Source organism: Echinops telfairi, unplaced genomic scaffold (genome assembly GCF_000313985.2).
Source record: "Echinops telfairi isolate 266 unplaced genomic scaffold, ASM31398v2 ScPeMD7_655;HRSCAF=1070, whole genome shotgun sequence".
Classification (NCBI taxonomy): domain Eukaryota; kingdom Metazoa; phylum Chordata; class Mammalia; order Afrosoricida; family Tenrecidae; genus Echinops; species Echinops telfairi.
The window spans coordinates 34,292,844-34,306,675 of record NW_022104553.1 but is presented as its reverse complement, the minus strand read 5'-3'; the positions used below and the strand labels follow the sequence as shown (position 1 = coordinate 34,306,675).

Sequence of the window (13,832 nt, the reverse complement as noted above, 5' to 3'; positions counted from 1 at the left end):
GGGGGGAGGGAGGGGGAAAATGAGCAGCCGATATTAAGGGCTCAAGTGGAACGCAGATGTTTTGAAGATGATGGCAACGAATGTACATGCGTGCTTGACACAATGGATGTATGCATTGTGATGGGCTTTGTATGAGCCCCCAATAAAATGATTTTTTTTTAATCTCCATTATTGCCATGCTCGTCAAAACAAATACTTGAAAAAAATCCAAATGCCCAACAACAGACCGACTGAATCAATTATGGTACATTCACACAATAGCATTATTTATAGTGCTACAAAAAAATTTTAAGGATAATGATTAAGGGTGGTCTCCAGCTATGACATAAGCACATTATGCTAAGTAAAATAATCCAGACATAAAAGGGCAAATACTGGACTCCCTTGTTTTAAATATGAATGGATGAATACATATAGAGACAAAAAGTAGATTTATGGCTATCTTAGGCTGGCAAGTAAGAAGGTGAATTGCTTAATGAGCAGTTTCTATTCTGGGTGAAGAAAAAGTTTTAGAATCAATTAGTGGTGCTGAGCTTGACTACTGGATTGTGCACCTGAAAATGGTTAATGTGTCAAATTTCACGTTATGTAAATTTTACAATTAAAAAATTGGAACAGGGTGTTCTGAGAGCTACAGAACACATTCTATAAGCGATGAAAACAAGGTATAGAAAGCGTACATGGCAAATTACCATATACTTGAGTATAAGCCAATCCAAATATCAGCCAAGGCACCTAATTTTACCACAAAAACTACATTAAAAATGTGCTCAAAAACTCAGCTTATACACACGAGTATACGGTACCTTAAAAATTCAAATTTCCCTTACCTTGGAAACAAATGAAGTCAATGGCAAGTTAACTTGGTAAAAGAATTCTTCAAAGAAAGGATTTTGTCCAAAGGGCTTCATTCTAAAACAGAGAACTTGGACTACAATGGGATACCGTCTAGGGGTGGGGGAGGGAGTGCTATAAAAAAATTAACATGATCCAGTATTTGTATGGCTATTCCTAATGTTGTTAGTTCCCTTTGGAGTTGGGTTGTAACTCATGGGACTCACGTGTGCAGAGTAGAGCAGTTTTCTAGGGCTTTCAAAAGCTGTTCACCAGGTCTCTTTCCCAAGAAGCCTCTGAGTGGGTGTAAGGCAGCTAAAACTTTCCAGGTAGTAGTTTCATGCTTAGCCATTTATACCAGCCAGAGAGATCCCCTACTAAATTGTAAGATTGTACAGTGTAAATTGGAAAGACCAATATAAACTCATGTTTTTTACAAATACTAGCTCTGGCACTGAATTGTTATCCTCAGAGCAATTTGATACTGTATCTTTGCCAATTCCAGGTCTGGGAGGGAAGGTAAAGGTAAGCATGGAGTGCAAGAAAACTTTCAAAGATAAACTGGCTTGAAGGAATGCCCGCTTATAATGTGAGGGGACTTTTAAAAGTTCAAGGAAAATTCCGGTGTCTTTTATTTCATTTTTTCCTTAGGCTTTTGAAAGCCCCCCTTAAGTGAACATCAGAAAGAAAATCTAGAAAAGTGAGACAATTCATGAGAGCACATAACTATAGAAGGAATGAAAAACTAGAAAAGCATCACTTTGCAAGTCCTGAAGCAAACCCCTAACTTGTTACTACTCTGTTTACTAACGGGTTAACGCTAAAAACCAAAACCTAACACAGTGCGTGGCACAATTCTAACTCACACTGTCCCACACGGTTTCCAAGGAGATGTCAGTCTCAGGGAAGCTGCCCGCCCAACTCATCTTTCTCCAGCAAAGCAGCAAGTGGTGTGAACCCCAACTTTCTGGTTAGCTGCCGAATGCCTACCCACGGGGCCACCAGAACTCCTGAAGGATGTCCAGACCATCCTTTGATTAGCAAAAAGGACAAGCCAATAAAACATGGGCTAAGAACATGTCATCATTAATTCTTTACCAACCAACCTATTGGTATGAGTCTACACAATTAGTATCTCTTAGAATGAATGAGAAATTGGGATGAGGTTTAAGTATCTGCCTAAATGGCAAAAGAATTAACATAAGCAGTCTAACTTAAGGAAAAAAGTTACTCAACTTATGCTATGTCTACTCCAATACCCTACAACCAACAGCCAGTCTGAGCTTAGTCACAAAAACCTACACAAATAAAACTTACTTCCCTCCCTTACTCCAAATACAACATACTCTACACACCATTCTCTATTGTGTGTGTGTGTGGGGGGGGGGGGGTCTCCCACCACTAATATTTTTGGTTATTCTGGGTGTCAGTAAATAGGTTCCTCCTCATTCTTTTGCACAGCTGAGTAGTATTTGTTGTCTAGTTGGACCATAGTTTTAACCAGCCAGTCTCCTACTGGTGGGCCTGAATTATGTCTAGTCTTTTCCCTTGTATTACATCTCCCAGAACTGAGAGAACTGGGTTAAAAATATTTATAGTAAATTACTACAGATATTGGCAAACTGCACTCCCACCCCCCACCCCAGTTTGTTCAAGAGCCCTGGTGGTATCATGGTTACAAAGTGGGCTGCTGGCCACAAGGTCAGCAGTTTGAAACCATCAGGTGCCCTTAGAGATAAAGAAGAGGCTTTCTAATCTTGTCAAGAATTAGTCTCAGAAACCCACGGGGGCAGTTCTACTCTGTCCTACAGGGTCACTGTCAGTCAGGATCGACTCCATGGCAGGGAGTTCTAGTTTAGCTTGTTTACAGCAATATCACTATTTTAATTTTTGAGGTTTTACATTTTTAAATGTTATGACTGACTTGATTTCCCCTGCCTACTCAATTTTCTTCCTCAGAATTTTATTGGCTATTTTAAGCTAGTGTACCGTATGAACGACGCTTAATTCTAGAAGGAAAAAAGCCTGCAGATTTCTTTTTATTAAGGTCACATTAAACTAGTAAATCTACTTACGTTTGAATGCAATTCCTTGATGGTTTCCTATTGAAAATAGGACATACGTGTTCATTTACGCCTTACATTATGCTTCTTCCAAAAGAACCAGCCCATTGCCAGCAAGTCCATTTCAACTCCCTGCAGCCCTCCAGACCCGGGAAGATCTGTCCCTGAGGTCTCAGGAGGGCAGCTCATTACAGGAGCTTTCTCTGAGAAGTGGCTGCTTTCTGGGCCTCCTATTAGTTAGGCCTCTTAGGAATTTCTTAAAGTTCTTTTCTGATAGTTTTGTACATTTCTTAAATTTCTCGATAGATAGATAGATAGATAGTAAATATCCATTTTCTATCATTAAAACTTCTAACTGATCACATATATTTGAAGTCTATTGGCTTTTATATATTAAGTTTAATGCTCTTACTTCTCTTATTAAAAATCGTGTGCAGGACAACTGTGGATGAATTCCCTGGAAAAAAGCATCTTTGTAAACACAAGTAATTTTCTTCAATACTTCCCCAAATGTATGTGGCCTGGGAACACCTGCATCAATGAAGTTATGACTCCTAGAATCTACCCAGACTCATGGATAAATATTCCAACACTTAACTACACCTGATCTAGAGCCCCAAGGCCTTGACTCCCAAAATCCTTGGCTTTCTGCGCTTTATGGCACTGCTTCTCCAAGCTAATATCCGGTCTAGGACTTGACCTGCAAGCTTATTATAGTAACCCAAAGATAAGGACTTTCGAATAATCGATATAGACATCCCATAACAAGAAGTTCCTTTGCAAATATGCTTGTTTAACAAGTATTTTAGTTATCTGCTTTCTACCACCAATAAAGAGGTTTTCGTATATAAAAGTCTGTTCTGTAGTTATTTACTACTTAGCTTCTTTTTCTCTCCCGTCAAATCTCCAAAGAAGAGATGCTCCAGGAAGATGGACCATACTACCCAAATTAATTTAGGACTCCTCACCCGAGATGGTGGTTATGTCAAGGCCCCGGATTAACGTTCCATTTTGAATCAAAGTAACCTCTGCATCAGGAATGTAGCCTGTCTTTCCTGTGCCCTGAGAAAAGGAGGTAAACAATGGCAAAAAACCAATTCTCAGTTGGCTGCTTAAGGATTCTGCTGGCTGCTTAAGTAGCCAGGTCCAAATACATTTGTCTGAAACAGACATTATTACTCAAAATCAACTCTAGAATTAAGCGTTCCTTCTTGCAGTTAGGCTAGAAGGGGCTCGCGGTTGTTTCCAGGCCAGATGTAGCCAATTTAACGATTACTTTGTAGCAGTAAAAAAAATCTTTAGAAGTGTAGCTAGCGATCGCTCGTCAATCAGATGTGTGCCCTCACCCAATTTTTAAACTACTCCTTAAATGTCACGCAATCACTATTTTTTTAACGGCAGTTCCTTGTATTTTCTCCTAAAATAATCCCTTAACCGACTCCTCCTTGGATTCCTGAGTCAGAGCCCAGCAGGCCTTGTGAATCCTAACTTGCAAGCTGCCTTGAAGCTAAATAAAAGCTCCTTGATGTTGAACTTCGAACAGACTGCCACTTGGCTCAACGACAACCGTTAGAAAGATCCACGTTTCCGACGCGCTAAGCGAGGCGAAGCGGCTATTTACCTCAGTTCTAGGCGCCCGCGTCTCTCTCTCACAAGCCGCCACGCACAATTCCGTACCCAGTCTGCGAATTTCCTCCACAATCTCAAACATCCGGCCAAACTTAGAGCCGAACTCAGGGTCACGGGCGCTGGACCCTCCTCGGAGGCCTCCACCCTCGCCCCGCACGGGCCCGAAACCCGAAACCCACCTTCCTCCCGCGGCGCGCCCCTCCAGACCGGGAATCCTCCCCGTCAGCCTCCCCGGCCCCACCGGCCCGAGACGCCAGGTCCCACCTCCGACTTTCGCGCCACGTGGACCCAGGGGCCGGACTGACCCGAGGACAAAGACCAAGATGTCCACTACAAGTGCTGCGCGTGCGCAATCCGAAGGCGCTCGAGCCCTCCCAGAAGTCTCCGCGACGCGGCCTCGTGCAGCTACGGTGGCCTAGCCTCGGCTCGGAGCGCCCGGAAGACCGCCTTGGCGGCCTTCAACTACAATTCCCATCAGGCTTTGCCGGTCAAAGGTTACGTGGCAGTTTCGCGAATTGGGCTGCCTGTTCCCGTGATGATGTGACTTTCGGGGTGAGGAGGTCTTCCTTGAGAAAAGACCCTCGCCCGCCCGGTGGTAAATTTGGAATTGGAGGCCTCTCTATGAAATCTCCTGGATTGCGGTGTCAGACGGGCCAAACGCACATTCCAAAGCGGAGAGACGCCTTCTTGTCTGTCGCCGACCTGGCTCTGGACTACCTTTCCCAGAGTCCTCAGCCGCGCTACGTCACAGCTCTGCGTCGGGGTGCGACCGTTAGCCCTGCGGATACCCGGGCGCGACCAAGAGAAGGCAGAAGGTGAGGGTCTGAGAGTCCGGGGCGGGGACGGGGCGTGTCTGGAGCCTCGGTCTGAGGATGCGGGATTCTGATTGTGTGCGCGTGGTTGCGGCTGTGGGACTGCCTATGGGTGCTTGTGAGTGTGTGTGTGTGTGTGTGTGTGTGTGTGTGTGTGTGTGTGTGATGGCTACCTCTGTGTAGCCATGTGTGGTGCACTGTGCAGGAGAGTGTGCGCTGTTTGTGACTTTGGGGGTGCTATTGTGTGTCTTTTATGGATATGACTGTACACCTTGTCTCGGCGTGTGAGTGTAGTTGTGTGGCCTTTGTGGGTGCCTGTGTGATTGCAATTGCATAACACCAAGTAGGTGTGTGGCTGTAGTGTAATGCTGTAATATTGTGTGCAGTTGGCATGTGCATGTATGTGATTAGGCGCATGACATCGCGTGAGTCCCCATGTCGTAGATTTGTAACCTCCGTGCGCTGTGTCCCTTGAGGTGTGGGTATGTGTGTGAACTGGTGCCTCTGCACCAGCCTGTGGGTGTCGGATGTCTTTGCAAGTGTTACCCTGTTTCCCCAAAAGTAAGACACCCCCAAAAAATAAGACCTACTTACAGTTTTGCCTCTCGCTGAAATATAAGGCATCCCTCCGAAAATAAGACCTCCCTGAAAATAAGGCCCCCTGAAGTTACCATAACTCTGGACCTTAGCAGCAGGTGCAGCTAAGTTGCAGCTCACTGTTGGCTGCAGCGCAGCTGGAACAGACAGAAAGTGGGAGGTTTCTTTTAATGAAACAATAAATGTGTATCGTGTTCTTCTTCATGGAAAAATAAGACATCCCCTGAAAATATGACCTAGCGCATCTTTGGGAGCAAAAATTAATATAAGACACTGTCTTATTTTCCGGGAAACAGGGTATCTGTGTATGTTTCCAGAGTGAGTGTTCACTTATGACTGGATGATGTTTAGTTGGCTAGAGTGGGGTGCCAGTGATGGTGTGTGTCCCCTGCTGGGCATGAACAGGGGACACACTGGACTATGTGGGGAGCCTGTGACTGTCATTGTGGTGAGTAGATGGTGTGACTATGTGTGTCTTGGTGTGTGATTATGAGTGTGTATAGGGCTAAGGGGTTCTGCAATTGTGTGGTTATGTTTTTGCCACAGTGTTACAAGAGCCAAGGTGTTGCCTGAGTTTGTATGACACTGTGCTGTGCACATAACACCAAAGTGTGTACACGTGTGGTATCCGTGACTCCAGCAGAACCTGTGAATTTAGGACAGATGACTACCATAGTCCGTGGCGACTTCCACCTTTGCCTATGACACTGTGATTCTGCAGGGTGCCCGGTCTTTTCTGACTTTCATGTGGAAAGATCCTCTGAGCACCTGATTGCTCATGATTCTTGTCTCTTAACCCTTCTTCAAGTAAGGAAAACGTTGTTCAACATTCAAAACGCAAGTTCAAGATGCATGGGTGTTATGGATTAAATTATGCCCCCGTCCCCCTGCCCCTTTCAAAATGGATAGATAGATCCTATGAAGTGCCCTGAGGGCAGCGTGGTTATGCATTGGGCTGCTTCACTGAAAAAGGGCAGCAATTTGAAAACATCAAGAAAGAGGATAGCTTTCTTCTCCCTTAAATAGAAACCCACAGGGGCAATTCTACTCTGACCTTCAGAGTCTTGATTTGGCATGGACACCATAGCAGGGAGTGTCAAACCTTAAACCTATAGAAGTGGACCGTGCTTGCTTTGGTGGCACATATACTAAAATTGGAACGATACAGAGAAGATTAGCATGGCCCCTGCGCAAGGATGACACGCAAATTCGTGAAGCATTCCATATTTAAAAAAAAAAAAAAAGTGGACCTTGTTTACATGTTCCTTGTTGTGTCAATGAGGCCATATCAGTGTAGAGTGTATCTTAAACCTAATCGCTGCTTAGTTATGAAAGAGCAGATTTAAAAAAAAAATTTTTTTTTTAAAGAAAGAGCAGATTAGACACTGAAGCAAGCATCTGGGGAACAACAAGGTGCCAGGGCGGGAGACAGACTTTATCAGAGGACTTCGGAGGCAGGTGAATCAATCTATAAACCCCAGAACCCCAGAGACTGCCCGCCCCAAGAACGTGAAGAAACAGACAAGGAATGATCTAAAGCCACAACATGAATTCCGGCTGAAGTGTATGATGTGGTTGAAAGCATCCGAAACTATGGGAAAATAGTTTCTGTTCTTTAAAACCACCCTCTTGTAGTATTTCTGTGACTGCAGCACTAGCTAACTCGGGGGATTGGGTTTCTTCTTCCTCCCTGGAAGCCCTTCTTGTTTTTCATGCTGTGATTTCTTTCCTTCTTCCAAAACGTCCTGCCTAACAAGAGAAGACTCAGAGTTACCTGATCTCCAGTATATGTCATTGGAGTAGGTAACCAGTGCCCTGAAGATGGATTAAAGCACATCCTGACCGATTCTTCTGTTGTGTTAGTGTTGGGAATAATCACGTGGATTATTTTAAGACAGAGTTCACTACGTTGTGAATATGTTTCTATAATTTTTTTTTCATAATTGAGGAACCATGCCATCAGTAAGGGAAACTTTCCACTCAATAATCTGACAGTCATCGTAGATTAACATTTATTTTTCTCTGAACAAAACATGTTCAATAAAGTACTATTCTTTAAATGAAGTGGGGGGGGGAAATCGCCTTCTTGCTCCCCACCTAATGTTTGCTTGCTTGTTTTTGTTTTTTTCTAGTTCATTCCAGACATTAAAATGTGGCAAAGATAGAGTTCCCATACAGTTGAAAGGTTGTTGCAAAACATCTGGTTGTGGTTCATAGTGACTACAACAATTCTAATTTCCCCCTCATTCATGTCAGACATTGGCTTGAGTATTCATTATTTTCTGACTTACCTGGTAAATACCAGCTATTTCATTCATTGTTTATTTTTATATGAAAGCAGTATGGGTATAATTTCTATTATGAAATTAATATAAGCTTAATGTAAATCTCTAGAAACTTGCCAGAAATATAACTTCCCTATCTAGAGATTTAATACTATTAAAATTTGATGTAAACATTTCTGCAGTGTTAAGTGTAAGAGGCCCTATGAATTGAATTGACAGCACACAGCATCACATTCATATATGCTACCTTGGTGGCACAAAATCTTAAGCCCTTGGCTGCTAACCACAAGATGGGTGGTTCAGGGCTACTCAAAGGAGGCTCCGAAGGGCCTGGTAGCCTCCTTCTGAAAAAAATCAACCACCGGAATAAAGTTCTACTCTAGCATCACTTACAGATATTCTAGTCTGCCTTCTTCATTCATTAATACGTTGTTAATAGTCGTAATCTATGGTTGTGTTTTTAAATCCCTATACAGTGAACCCTCATTTATCGCGGTTAATTGGTTCTAGACCCTACCGTGATAAATGAAATTCCACGAAGTAGGATTCATTATTTGTAAATCAAGTATTTTCATAGTTAGAGTATAGAGGACATGAAAAAACACCCTTTAGTCACCATTACACTCGTATTACCCAATTTATTAAACGAAAAAGGGAAAATACAGTAAAACATTTTGGACGTTACAATTATCATTTATTATTTATTATATTATTTATGGCATCTAGTTTACAGTATTACATATTTCACATACAGTATTATTATACATAGTTCTTACAAATACTGTAATCAATGGCGTGCAACCTCCACGATTTTCTTGCCATCTTTGATCATATCCAAAAGTTTTACCTTTTCCTGGATGGTGAGCATCTTCCTCTGGCGCTTATTTTTATTGTCAGAAGGCTTAGAAGAAGCAGCTCGTTTAGGAGCCATCATAGGGCTTAGATAAAATTTCTTAAAAATCGCAAACAATTACAGTACACTGTACAAAAGCAAAAATGCATCTGATACGTAGCTCCAATACGTAGCGATGCAGACAGAAGCGTGTACAGTATGAGCCAATCAGTGGCAGTAATGACAGAGCATGCGCTGTTACGCAAAAACCGCGATAAAGTGAAGCCGTGGAAGTCGAAGCGCGAAGTGGCGAGGGTTCACTGTATAGTATTCCATCATTGAGATGTACCTTATTGATCGCATTGCCTATTTGTATCTCCACTTACCGTATATACTCGAGTATAAACTGACCTGAATATCAGCTTATACATGAGTATATACGGTATTGTTCAAAATATTCTTGTACTTACAGCTTTCTTTTGGAATGAATTCCTTAGGGTAAAGACTCAGAAAATGAGGCCTTGGGTCAGCCATTAGACGTTTGTTAGGAATGTGCAAATAGACAACATCCTAACTTAGTACTTGGGGAGACAAAATGCTTTCTAAGAGTTGCCACTGCTTTTCAGTTTAACTTTAAATCTGTTTTCCAAATGAAAACTTACACAATGTCTAAAGACTGGTAAGAAACACTACTTTCCTCTGATGATATGCTGTGAGACTTCTTAAGGAGATAATGGTATGACCAGACCAGTGATTATCATAAGCCTAAGTCAAATTGATTTTATAAGAACTCTGTGGAGGTGGATTGTTTTCCTGGAGTCCCTGTATTCCATACAGGTCTTTAATTCTAGTACCTATATACTCGTGTATAAGCCGAGTTTTTCAGCACATTTTAAATGCAGTTTTTGTGGTAAAATTGGGTACCTCGGCGGATCTTCGGGTCGGCTTATACTCAAGTATATACTGTAATCAAAAAATCCAAAACTGACCAGTGGAGCAGCAAGCTGGTTCTGCAGCTGTTCACAGCACATTGGAGCAAATAGGTCAAGTGCAGAAACATAACTGCATCTGGCAACATAGAGGGAATTTGCAAATTATTTGGCAATAAAGAAGCAAAATCAAAGCCATTTTTGAAAATACAATTGCTTTTAGAATATTACTAGATTTTTTTTAAGTCCTTAAATGATTAATAATTTTTTTAAAGTCTCATCCATTTGAAAGTGGCTTATATTTAACAGACTTTATATGTTTAAAAACCAATGGATGATCACTGAAAACAAAACAACAAAATACACAAGTAAAAAATTTTAAAAAGTAATATCACAACCCAAATATAGCTAGAATAATCTTTAGGAATAAAACTCAGATGTTTTCCATCCGGTTTTATCTGTCTATATTGCTGTATACGTAGGTGCACAGTGGACTGCGTGATGCCCTGCGTATTTTATAACCTGCTTGTTTACACTAACCAAATCTTGAATATCTTCTGTTCATTAACATGACTACCTAATAAGTTTATTACCCAATTTGTCAGTACTTAGAATTCTTGTTATATAGTATTATTTCTTGTAACCAATCTGGTATTGTCTCACATACTGAACATTGCCAGAGAATATACATATCTCTCAATTTATTAATTTTTTTTAACTGACACTGGGGGGGGATTACATTTACATCTACAGTATTCAATGAAACATTTCTTTTAATGATATGTAGAAAAGTTTCAAATTACAATCCAAATGCAATTACGCCTACTCCTCAGTTAATGACTCTTATTATCTGACACCTCAGCTAATTGTAGGACAAGGATAAAAACTCTGTTCAACTCTTTTGTGCATAACAGCAAATATCAAGGTGGGAGGCAAGAATAAAGACGGCGGTGGTGGTTAAGGCTACGTGTCCACCCCACTAGAGCTCCACAAGGTAAAATTAAAAACAGACGAGCGAGAATAGCACTTTCAGGCTTTATTTCGGGGACCGGGTGTCCAGGGTTAAATCAAACTGCAGGGCGATCAAAGGGAGTCCAATGAGAGATTAGGGAAATCAAGCAGAGGAAGGTTAGAGCCCGTCCTCAATCTGAAACCGGAGACAGGGAGGCTGCAGGCTTAGAAGACACGGAGATGGTAAAAAGAACTCCAAGTTCACGTCCGCCCCTCCCCCCGCGGGGCGGGGCCGGGCCTGAGCCCGCGAGCAGTGCTGAGAGCGGACCGGGACCGTGGGTTTCCACGGGACAGGAGGCGTCCGGCGCGTGGTCCTGGTTGGAAGTGTTGGGGGGCGGGGCGGGGGGAGTGCTGTCCCTCCTGCGGGTCTCCGGGAGCCTCTGGCGGGCGGGGATTGACGGAAACCTTCTGTCCAGGGGGAAGGGGGGCGGGGGGGCGAATTTTGTAAACCGAGGAAAATGGCTTGAAAATGCCATTCGTGCTGCTGGATCTTTGAATTATAATTCTCAGTGGTTTGGCAGTTAGGTAACTATGTGGTTACATTCTTCCCGTTTGTAAGCATTTACTCATCCTCCATTTTTGCCAAACAAAAAACCAAACTCTCTGCCATCGAGTTGATGCTGACGCTTAGCAACCCTATCTGGGCTGAGAAGAACTGCCGCTTTAGAAGCCTGTCTTTCTCGGCGGAGTGGCTGGAGGGCTCGAACTGCCACTTGCGGATCGCAACCCAATGAGTAATCACTATGCAACCAGGGCTCCATGTTTTCCCCATTTTCTCATAACGCCAATTTTCCCTTAACAATTTGGCCCTTGGAACCTAAGTGTTTAGATTTATGAAGAGTCGGTATAATAGTGCATCCATATCATAAATATCTTGGCAAATGCCTAAATTAATTTACTCAGCAAGAGGCACAATACCGCACATCCCACCTTCATAGCTAACTACATGGTAACAGTAAGTCAGCCTGAAAGGAATTCCACCCTAATGGATGCAGCTCCACCCTCCCACATTGCTTTCTTCATCAGCCCCCTCAGGAGCATACTCAGACCAATCTCCAGCCACCCAAAGCTGAATTGGAGCTTCCCCGTTAGAAGAACATCGTCTTTCTGGTTGAGCACCCATGCAGGCGTTCTCTAACCCCTTTCTCTAAGTGACAGGGACCCTGCCCTGCAGATTGCCAGCTCATCCATCAGATGCTAGCCCCAACTGGTTCTCCAAGTCCTGGGTTGGTTAACTCACTGGAATGGCTCACAGAATTCAAAGATTATCTTTATTTACCATTACCCAATTATTATAATCTGTGGGAAACAGAAGCGGGAAGAATCAGAAAAGACGTAAGTGAACAAACGGGTGGGAGGAGTCCTGGAGTAAGTCCTCCAGTGTCCCCAGAAACGCAACCCTTTCAAGAACATTGCCCTCACCAATCCTGGAAACCCTCAAAATTTCCATGGCCTAAGACTTTTCTTGGCTTCACTGCCTGTTAGAAGTAAGGCCTCCTTTCATAGCCATAATTGATCGAGTCGGTCATTATAAATGATTGATGTTAGCTGACTGGTGGCCCTGAGTAGCCCCCACTCATCTGCACACACTTGAGTGTTGTCCAGCTATTGTAGAAGACAAAGACACTTTCATTGTTGGGGACTTCCAAGGGCTATCTCTCAGGACCAGAGACACCAATGTTCTTTGTATCACACTTGGCTTGTCAACAAGAGGGATTTCAGATGTGGTGCTAAAGAGGTCATATCACTGCATGCTAAGTAGCTACTTGTAAATAGCCATAGCAATTGCTTGGTGCTGCAGAAGACACTAAAAGAAATTTCTATCCTAACATGATAATTTGCTACTTCTAAGTGTTTTAGTTATATTACAGGAATGTAGTAGAGCGTTTGATTTTGAAATGTGACGCATTTGTGTTTCACATTTAAAATACCGGGGGAAAGGCTCCTAGTTAGGTTGGAAAGAAAATGCCCACAAGATTAAATTTGCATATGAACTCATAATCTATCGTTGCCATATAAATGGGGAAGCTTTGAAAGGTAGCCATGAAGAGTACAAAACAGAAGACTTCTTTCTACAGGCACTGGTTGTGTTAGTTCTGTAGTGCTGTCCTAACAGAAATACCACAAGTGGGTGGCCCTAACGAACAGAAGTTTATTTTCTCACCGTTCTGAAGTTCACACTCTGGGGGCGGCTCCAGGAGGAAGACTTTCTGTCCACTGTGGAGGAGAGTCCTTTTCCCTCTTCAGCCTCGGCTTCTGCACGTCTTCATGCGGCTTGGCAACGCTCTTCTCCACCTCGGTGCCACTTGTTTCATCACCTTTTTATCTCCGAGGAGATTGACTGAAAACACAGTACGCATTGGGTTTATCAGCTGCCCCCTCTTCCCCCAGCTTCCCCTCTTCTCTGTCATCCCCACCCCCACTCCATCCCCCCAACCATCGGTCCCATTGGTTTCCTCCTCGGGATTGTTTAGCTTGCCGATCTTATAAAAATAGGCATGGGAAAAAATAAGAGGACAAAAAATGTCTATAAATAGGTCCAGGTCCCTCTGCTGACCCTTGTGAATGTTTTCCGATCGAGTCTGATGAGGTGCTAAGCCCAGCCCTCCAGAATTCCTTGAGGACTTCAATGCTTTGCTCCCCTTGCTGCTCTGTTCAGCTGTTCCACTCTCTTCCTATTCTGCCCCAGTGGGAGGGGGGTTCATACCAGGCACAATTCCCACACTATGCTTCCAGTGCTGTCCCCTGCAGTGCATGGGTCAGTGAAGGAGCATTGTGTCTTGCGAAGGGGCCCGCCCTACAGTCCTCTTTGTGCCTTGGTTGTTCAGAGCAGGAGTGTC

General features: G+C 43.2%; 1 protein-coding gene, 1 long non-coding RNA gene and 1 other non-coding gene across 4 annotated transcripts in view; 2 read left to right on the top strand and 1 right to left on the bottom strand.

Annotated features, from left to right (window-relative positions):
* The window catches only part of LOC123522004, a 36,261-nt gene extending 31,383 nt beyond the window's left edge, over positions 1-4,878 (bottom strand). The window contains exon 1 of one of the 2 annotated variants that reach the window (XR_006680321.1): positions 4,791-4,878. This is a non-coding gene — a long non-coding RNA (uncharacterized LOC123522004). Of the gene's footprint in view, positions 1-4,705 lie in introns of both variants that reach the window. The other variant, XR_006680322.1, reaches the window with a different exon arrangement.
* A 379-nt stretch (positions 4,879-5,257) lies between these two features.
* Positions 5,258-13,832, top strand: part of ZNF565 (zinc finger protein 565) — a 52,798-nt gene continuing 44,223 nt past the window's right edge. The window contains exon 1 of the mRNA XM_045292899.1: positions 5,258-5,341. The gene's annotated coding sequence lies outside the window, so the exon portion shown is untranslated. The remainder of the gene's footprint in view (positions 5,342-13,832) is intronic.
* On the top strand, positions 7,060-7,166 carry LOC115870457. The gene has a single exon (XR_004046722.1). It is a non-coding gene; the product is annotated as a U6 spliceosomal RNA (small nuclear RNA).